A 9588-nucleotide genomic window follows, 5' to 3' on the forward strand; every position below is an offset into this window, starting at 1 on the left:
GGGGGGGGGGGGGGGAAAAAAGTGGATTCATTTGGGATGCTGTATTTGTAATAACTAAGTATAGTGCTGTTTAGTGAAAAACTGAAATCTTCCACAAATGCATTCAGTGTCCATGGCTGTCAGCAGTGTGAGCAGGCAGCATCCTGCTGAGAGTGCTCCCCATGACACCCAATGGGCTGAGAACTGAAAGAGATAATGAAAGATATAGAGGCTTACAGGCCCAATCAGATCTGAAATGCTTTTGTAATTCTCTTTGGAATTCTGAATGCCTTTAACATGTTTGAAGAAATCTGTAGAAGATAGTTCTTAATTCAGTTTTGATATCTCAAGGAACTATAGGGTTCAGTTGAGCACATTATCTACATCCTTTGTCAGACTTTAACACCAGGTTTATTTTACCAGATTCTAGGTGGACAATATGGGCTGTCATTCTTAGCTGGATCAAATTCCATTAAATGTCACATAAGATATATTTATCTTTACCTAAAGAGCTAGAGAAAACACAACTGTAAAATTAGGGGTGTAAAATAAAATGATTTTGGAATATCAGCAAGTTGAGCAGGAGAGACAGCTCTGTGTTATAATTTGGTTTTGGTTTTTTGCCTTAGAATCAAAACATTTTTAAGGTTTTTGCAATAAGAAGTTAACATCCATTGGCTCTAATTATTGAATTTGAAAAAAAATTTTGATTTATACCTTACATGAACAGGCTACAAAAATTCTTAATAATCTACTGTCAGAGCACTTAAACATATGTTTAAGACATTGTATTAAGTAGAGCTGTGCTGATAAGAAAACAGCACACAAAAGTATCCAAGAAGTGTCTATACCTACTGAGACTACATAAGAACAGATGGAGAGGATGGAGATTTCCTGCTGTAGTATTCTTTGGAATCTGAGAAATAAATTTGAAGCCTATCTGTGTAAGTGGATGCAATATTTAGTGTAGCTGGCATGGCCAAAGTCAGTGCTATTGAATGATAAAACAAGCATGGGGTGACATTCTCTGATGCCAGGAAGGACTCTATGAATGATGTTTATCTATTGTTTCAATATTAAAAAATACTAATAACACAAAGTCATGTTTTATATTTACAAATCTCTGTTTTCATTTAAAAAATCTCACAGTGCTGTACAGATCCAGATTCTAAAATTATGTTTTTCTAAATTCTAAAGTTAATGTTTCTATTCTAACTGTACATGCATTTGGGAAAAAACCCCCACATTTAAGTTCAAACATGTCTCCAAATTCCAAAATATATGGCATAACTTTCTACCTGTCTTTACATCCTTCTCATCTTTCAGAATTCATAATCTGAAAGACTGAGGTAAATATATAAGCATGTGGGAGGCTACCTGAAAAATGAATAGCTTTCTATAAAGTTTCATAAATCAGTTTTCTCAGTTTGAAGACAATCATAAAAATTGGGAGTTGAAGGTACTTCAGGAGGCCATGTCATGTACCCTCCCACTGCAAAACTTGCTAGCTCTAATTTTTGCATCCCTCCAAGTTATTTCAACAGATTAATTAATTTAAACGGATGTAAATCTCTTAATCCTAGTTTCATCAGGAATTAAAACTGTGGAGGAAATAGTCAGACAGAATACTTTTTGCTTTTACACTGATAGCTTTGGAAATTGTCCAGATTTGGAAAAGTTCTGACTTCTTCCCCCTAAGCAGCTGCAAGATGAGACAGATTATGGCATACCAGTTTTATGTGGGGTGAGCAGAGGGGAAATTTAGCAATTCAGGTTCATTTAAACTTTCCAAGAATAAATCAGCATTGTAACCTAGGCTGTCACACCTCGAGAGGTAAAGCACCAAATGAAGCCTTGACCATTCACCTAAAATCTACATGGGGAAAAAAATTCTTTAAGGAAGGAAAGATAGATTGTCCTTATACAGAACTTCACAGATTTTTGCATGACTATGAAAAATGCATCTCCCTATCTGATATCTTTTAAAACTCTTAGTAAAACTATAATGTGCTTTTATTCTTCTCAAATAATTGCTAATCCTCTTCTGGAAAGCCAAGATAATCAATCTACTTTTCTCAGTCAGCAACAGGAGACAGTGCTCTTCAGTCACAGCATGTGTCTTCTCCTCCAGAGACTTTGAGATGACAGTCTTAATTACTGGGGCCCACTGAAGTCAATGAACTATGATAATTTACATCAGTTGAGTATTGTCCTTTTATTTTATATTATAATACAGCAGTGAACCAAGGATCAGTCTAGCTGTGCTAGGTGGATAAGTACCTAGAAGGAAACATAAGTTGAATGATGAACCTCATAGCCTTGATGTACATGTTCTTGGTTAATGAAGAACCATTATGTATTTACCACGTAAACAGAGGAACATGTGAAAGGGAACAATAAGACAGAAGGGAGAGAATGGGAAATTTTTATTGACTGCTGCACAGTGACAGTCATCTATTTGCAAAACCCTTAGCTAAAAATAACCAATTATATATTTAACTTCAGGATACTAACCCCACAAAGTCCAGCAATGTCATTATTGCAGTATATAGTCCAAGCATGTGCTTCTAAGAATTGTATAAATCTACTCTGCAGGCTCAAGAAAATCACCAAAACCAGCATGAAGAGATAATTATCCAAGAGTGTACAAGAACAGAGTTCCTTGTGATGATTAACTGGTAGGAATGATAACCAGGGGCAATCATATGACAGAAAGAACTGACAAGATCATTGCAGGCCTGCACAAAAGAAAAAAAATCACTGCTGATTGAGCAGCAGAAGCAGCACACAATAGAGATGATTAAACGGATGGTGGTAGACATGGGGCTGCAGGAATAGCAACTCACACATCAGAATCTTTGACTAGCAGAAGCTGTGAAAGTAAAAATAGATGCTAAAGAGCAGCTGATAAGAAATCAGAAAAGAAAGAGGAATTTGTTGGATAAATGGAGTGTGATCAGGGCACAGTGAAATTAAACATGAGAAAGGCAAGAGAGAGAGGAAGATATTCGATATTTAGTAAAGTCTTAACTAGATGATATATGAAATATATAATTACACAACCAGAAGATCTGTGCAAAAAGAACTGATCCTACAGCTACTGATCCAGACAATAGGATTAGACCATGGAAGGGATAACTTTGCAAAAACAGCTGATCAGACAGCTGGAACTTAGAAACAGGAGGCCATGCAGCTGTTTGCTTAGACAGTAAGACAGTAACAACTCAGCAAGCATAACTATGGGGCAGCTGTAGTATTAGGCAACATCAAAATTAGGCAGCAAGAAATGATATGAGAGCCCCAGGACCAGGCAATACAAATAGAAAGTAGCATATCATAAACAGAGTGGAAAAGAAAGCAATTGATTATAAAAACAACAGGATCTGACAAGCAGGGTTGGGTAGTGCGAGATCAGACAGCAAGAGTAGCTGACTGGACAGGGCTGGGATCAGACAGCATATGCAGCTCATCAGGCGGGAACAAGATCCAAAAGCAGGAACAGTTCTTTGGCAAGAAGCACAATAACCCAACAGAAGCCATTCACCTGATTTGATGAGTGGAGTCTCCCACACTAAAAATGGTCTGGAAATGCATGCTGCTGTGGCGCAGAGGACACAGCACCATGTAGCGCTAAGCACCACTAACACAGACCTCTGCCTGGAACCCTTTGCACCCTCCCCTGTCATGGTACATGGTCCCTCCCTCCCTCCCACCCGTCTGCAGGAACGCGAGGGGACGGGGCTGGACCTGGGAGAGCACACACTACAATGGGATGACTATAATTCTTTACCAAGGCAAGGTCTCTGTCATTTTCTCTCACTGCTTTTTCGAGCTCCACTGGTTTGAGAGGATTATGAGTAATGATTAAATCCAGCAGCCTCTTTTTCTCTGTACAAAGCACCAGAAATTGTGTTTTGTATCTTTTTCCTGCAGTTGGCAAAGTTCTGTTTTAAGCTGCAGCATAGTCAAAACTTCAGTAAAATATTAGCAAGGCATTGAGGGAACAGAGCAGATTATAGGTCAGTGTCTTTAGATATCATCTGGCCTACTGTACTAGCACAGCATGTGACATTGAAAAAGAAACAGCACCAATACATCATTGATCCTTTAAGCATATATGACTGCTATTAATTTCATCTTTCATCGGCTTATTCTCCCTGTACTTTTGCCAGTTTCTGATGACTGTTGCTGTTTCTATAAATCACTGGAATGCCAGGAAACATTGCAAAAATCAAAGAGAAGTGAAATAGCATTTTTCATCCTCTCCTCCACTCTCCCCTCACAAAAACCATAGAGTTATGCCTGTATGGAAGATTTCTCAGACCTTTTTATTTAATCTCTGAAGGTCTGTGACAACATCACCAGTCTAATCCTGCAAGATAGCAGTTAGAAAAATTTATAAACTAGTTCTTTTACCAAAAACTGGTGTAGCTAGCACTACTGTTGCAGCTCAGCACTGTTGATCTATTGCAGACAAGACTAGAAAGATGTTAAAACCGGCACTGGTCTTATACTAGCTGTATTGACCTTTGTCAGTGCTGGAGCTCCTGGTGGCAATTTTTTTTGCAGTGAATATGATGCATTTCTTGATCATCCCTCGGTGACTTGAAATCACATTAACCCATCATATCTGCTCACAGAACATTATCACTGATTTTGTCTGCTTGTTTTGCTCTCCCATATTTCCTTTCTTTGAAAGATTTTTCCCCTCCTCCAGAAAGTCTCCTACATGCCAGATCAGCAGATGAAAGCCCACGGGATCAACTGCATTAAATTTTTCATGAGGTTTCTCAGCTGTCTGCCTCTTAGTCCTCTTGACAATTAAAGCATTAATTTGCATGGCAAACAGAGAGTCTTCCCCAACCTCTCCTCTTGCCCCATCAATAAACAAAGAAGTGAGTCTGTGAGATCCTCAGCTTCCTCCATGTACCTTGAAGTCAGAGATAACTCAGAATCTCATGCAGGTTCTGACACTCTCTCGTCAGCTGTTCTCACCTGATACCTCTGATCTGAACACAATTCTGCTGTTAACCTGGGCTATGGGAAGCTGCCTGAAGTTACATGCAAAATCCCAGGAGCAGCTTTTAGTCATACTGATATGACTGTGTGACTGGAGAACAAATAACAGAGGTTCTCAAATGTCTTCCCATATCTGCCTCTGCGGGATATGCATATTTGGTCTCTGTCTTCTGCACTGAAATAATTCAAGGCTTATCTTTGCTAACCAAGCGTACTTACACCTTGATCACATTTCCCACCCCCCAGAAATTACACAAGCACTCAACCAGGTATCCTGACCATGTAACCTGTCACATGGGTTTGAGTGGGGTATGTGGGCCACCCACTCTGACAGAGGTGGTACTGTTTGGCTGTGAATACTCTTGGTGCTGGGAGAGAATATGGAATTACAGCCTGAGGTAGAGGAATGGCTTCTGGTCTGAACTACATCGTTCTATGCGCCATCTAGATCCTAGGGTGTACAATGCACATCTCTGAAGTTGCTTGTCTTTGTCTGAAAGAAACTTTACACCTTGGATCAGATGTGTGGGAGGAATGTAAATTTTAGTGATGTTCCTTTAGTTGGAATTATGTCTGCTAGGTGACAAGTCACCAGCTGCAGCATGTTACCACTTTTGCAACTTCATTCACAGACCAGCCTGACCACATGCTCTGCAACACTGGATCTGGAGCATAAAGAAGTCATGGTACAGCTCCATAAATGTGAGAAAGCACAGCTGAGTGTGTGGCAGAAGCTAGTGTATGGTGTCTGATTTGAGAGACTTGCTGTCACATTTTTAAGGCCAGCCCTGCAGTATACTGCTATAATATGAGTATGGAAGTACTGTGGGAAGAAAAGAAGCATACAGAATATACTGGAGGTTTGTGGCAATAAAGCAACTTATTCTGCCCTCATTAATGCAAAGAAAGTAGGTGCCTGATTCCATCGAGTCTGGGTTGTTCCTAACCTGCATGTCACTATACCTTCTGCTGCTTTAATAATGTCTAAAGTAAAATAAGGATAACTGTAACATCCTGGTATAGGATATTCTCTAAGAGATTTGAAACCATATTCGATACAGATATGGAGGAAGGAAGTGAATCCCAATATTGTCTCCCAATGAATGCTATAGAAATGAGGAATATCTTTCCAAAGCTCCCTTTTCAAGCCTTATTTAAAAGACAACAGTGCAGTTTATTTTGTTTTGAAAAACAGAGAAGTTAGAACAACTGACCCTTGTCACTTCCCCAGGTTGTTTCACAGCCTCTCCCAGTCACACTCAACAGCCTCCAAGTTCAGAATGACAGAGCAGCCCAAAACAGAACAGTAATTTCTCCCTGCAGCTCAGAGGAACGTATGCATGCCAGGGTGAGGACTGGGTTTGAGCTGTACCTTTGAACTCAGCCTTCCCCTGTAGCTGACTGTAATGGGAATTGGAGGAGCCAGAGCCTTGATGGCTAACAAGACCTCCTCCGTGAATGTGCTCCCCAAAACACTTTAAACTGTTCTCCATGCTGGTTTTAGGCAGTGCCCCAATCAATATGTTGGCATTTCGGTTTAACAGTCAGGGGAATAGATCCCGTGTTTCCCACCCACTGTGTAGGGAAACGGGAACATCCACAACATGAAGCCAGGATTTAGCCTTACCACAAAACTCAGTCCTTTTGCAAATTGGACCTAAATTTCTCTTCAAACATAGCCCTTCTTCTTTGAGCCAGTGGGCTATTTATGCAGGTAGTTTATCTTGCCTGTACTTCTTACACATTTTAGCATGTTACTTATCTGATTACTCATCATTTTTAAATACACAATCTCTATAGGAAAACAGTTGTCCATTTCCAAGTTTACAAAAACATCTGCAAGTTGTTCAGCAACCTCGGTGTCGTGGCCCTCAACACTTGGCTTCCCAAATATTAAAAAGTGCTTCTGGGAAAAGAAGATGATTTGTTCCATGTATGTTAGGGTCAGGGAGCTGAAGGGACGGACTTTGCGTTTGAGTCAGGACAGGGCTGCAGGCTCTGCTAGGTCTAGCCTGGGCGTCTGGGCTCAGCCCTGCCACCCTCCCAGCAGCAGGAATCGCATCCATGCTGCAGGGGCACAGCTCACAGTCTGGCAGCTTAACAGGAGCCCATCACTGATGCATCCTATCAGCTGATCTGTGCACACAGGATCTTTTCTGTCATCTCTTTCTAGAGCACAATTTGGCTATATAAAGGCACCTTAAAAAAAAAAACTTTAAAAGAACAAAGAAAAGCGGTGGGGCTGGAGGGAATACACTAACTGCTGATACTGCAAAAAGTACCTGCTAAAATACCGGTGGAATTTGGGAACTTAGCAGTGATCCATTCCCATGACTTATGATAAGGCAAAATCTTAAATCCTCTTTAATTTTACTGCCACTAATGCAGCCTTCACATTGTGTTTAACAAATACACTAATGTGTGTTCATAAAGAAGAAAGCTATTTTCTGCTAAATAAGTAGATTTTGGTTTCCAAGTTAATAGGTAATTGGAAACAGCAGCTACCAAAATATCATCAATTATAGCATGAACAGAACCATCAGCATAGTGAAACTAAGGGGAGAAAGAATATTTGGCTCAACTGTGTCTTGTAGTTATTTGCAGAACAGAAAATCCTTTTGCTACAAAGCAGCTATTAAAAAAAAATAAAAAGGTATCATTTTGTACAGATGAAGGGAAAAGGGGAGAAAAATAACAGCTACAATAATAAGATGTGACATATTATAAATTCCAGTAAGAATCAATCTCTCGAAGGGGAAAATGGTTGTATTATAAAAGGTCTCAATTCCATAGAAAAAGTACAGATGCCTTTGAAATCCCTACAACATTATATTTTCTTTAAAATTAACTTTTATGTGTTCTGAGTTTTATTTGTTTTGAAGGGATACTTCCATTGTTCACAACATTCTAATCTTCAACAAAAACTTGTATTTTATTGACTGAGACCACAGGTCTTGATTCTCATTCTGAATTTAGCAGTCAGGTATTGATGTAGCTACATTAGTGAAAACCCCAAGGAAAAGCCATCATTCATGTTTGTGGAGCTTACACTCACCCAAAGCTGAGGTCAGTTCTACTGGTAGAAACTCAAATCATCTCTCTCTACACTTGAATTTGTCCCGATATAACTGCCTTTTGATAGGTCATTGTTCCTTAAATTGGGACAAAGTCACAATGTACATGTCCTAGGTTACTGTAGGAAAAACATGGGGATAAGGTTATTGCCAAAAAAAAGACTAAATGGGTTTTAATAACTGTAGTATAGAAAAGCTGCTAAATGCTACTTTTTTTTTTCCCTCTTTGCCTATATCTTTTTCTGTTTGCCAACAATTGTATGCAGGTAAAGTAAGTTCAGAAGATTTATTATTACTAAGCAACAAAAACTCCTGCATTGTTCTGTACATAATTAATTCTGAAGTTGCATAAAATTAAGTTCAGCTTCAGTAACAGTAGAACAGCTATTCATGATTTGTGCAATTCCAAGGTCTTGCCAGTTTTAAGATAGTGATTTTGTCTTTCTTGGTACTATAAATATTGGGAAGAAGAGAAAATACTTCAAAAATATGTCAGCAATCATGTAATACAGAAATGAAAAAGACATAACCCTTTTCTTGAGCAGAACTTTTTAGAACAATTTCAAAGGACTTTCTTATTGACTGTCCATGTAATTTGTATTAATATACTGTTGTTTTATACATCAATAGTATTCCTGTGATAAACAGATATGTCTTCCATGAGGTCACTATTCGCACCGTTAGTGTGAATCTCGCATTTCTTTATCAGTGGTTGAAACTCTTTTAATAATTCCGTTTGACCTCTGTGGGATTATAAACTCACATACTCAGACCTTTACTCCATATTGTTGCTGAAATGTATTTATATAATTTTTAGGTATCTCCTACATATGAAGAATATGGAATACATTTAATAACGTTTATACCCTTGACATTCAGAGTGATTATACTTCTTATCTTAGTACTTATAAACATTTTCTCATTGACCTTAATAACTAAAAACACTTAGCCTGGGAAAGAGGTTATATTTGTCTCTAATGCAGTCATTACTGCATTAGCTGTGCATAACATATCAGATCAGGATATGTAAATTTATGGGATATATTAATAACTCATACCTTAGCTGATGGAAAATTTGGACTATTACAATACAAAAGAGGCTTGCCCACAAGACTTAGAGAAAAGGATAAAGAAACTCACCTTCAAGCTGCTGTGTGCCCTCATTATACTTTAAAATAATAACATTTATTGTCTGAAAACTTTTCCCCCTAAAAGGAAAAAATTGTAATTGATTTAAATGAAGTAAAATCTCTATAAATTAATTAAATCAAAATAGAAATTAATTTGAAGGGAAAAATAAATCAGGAACAAACTTTATTAAATACCATAGAACCATTTATATTCATTTTACTGAAATGAATACAGTTAGAAATGGCTAGCAGGGAAGATGGCAGAAATCTGTTCTCTCTACACAATGGAGGAATTGTTCCATGATACTCTATGCAAGACACAGCTTCATACATTTTGCAAATAGCCTTCTGATACTGACTGTATTATAGATTTTAGCTTCCAAATT

General features: G+C 38.3%; 1 long non-coding RNA gene across 1 annotated transcript in view; it reads right to left on the minus strand.

The window, feature by feature from the left end:
• Positions 1–9282, minus strand: part of LOC113485237 — a 34005-nt gene extending 24723 nt beyond the window's left edge. Inside the window, exons 1-2 of the long non-coding RNA XR_003399384.1 lie at positions 9213–9282; positions 8054–8191 (exon numbers count right to left, since the gene is read on the minus strand). This is a non-coding gene — a long non-coding RNA (uncharacterized LOC113485237). The remainder of the gene's footprint in view (positions 1–8053; positions 8192–9212) is intronic.
• Positions 9283–9588: the final 306 nt, after the last annotated feature.

This window comes from Athene cunicularia (genome assembly GCF_003259725.1).
Source record: "Athene cunicularia isolate RWA chromosome 13 unlocalized genomic scaffold, athCun1 chr13_part1, whole genome shotgun sequence".
Classification (NCBI taxonomy): Eukaryota; Metazoa; Chordata; class Aves; order Strigiformes; family Strigidae; genus Athene; species Athene cunicularia.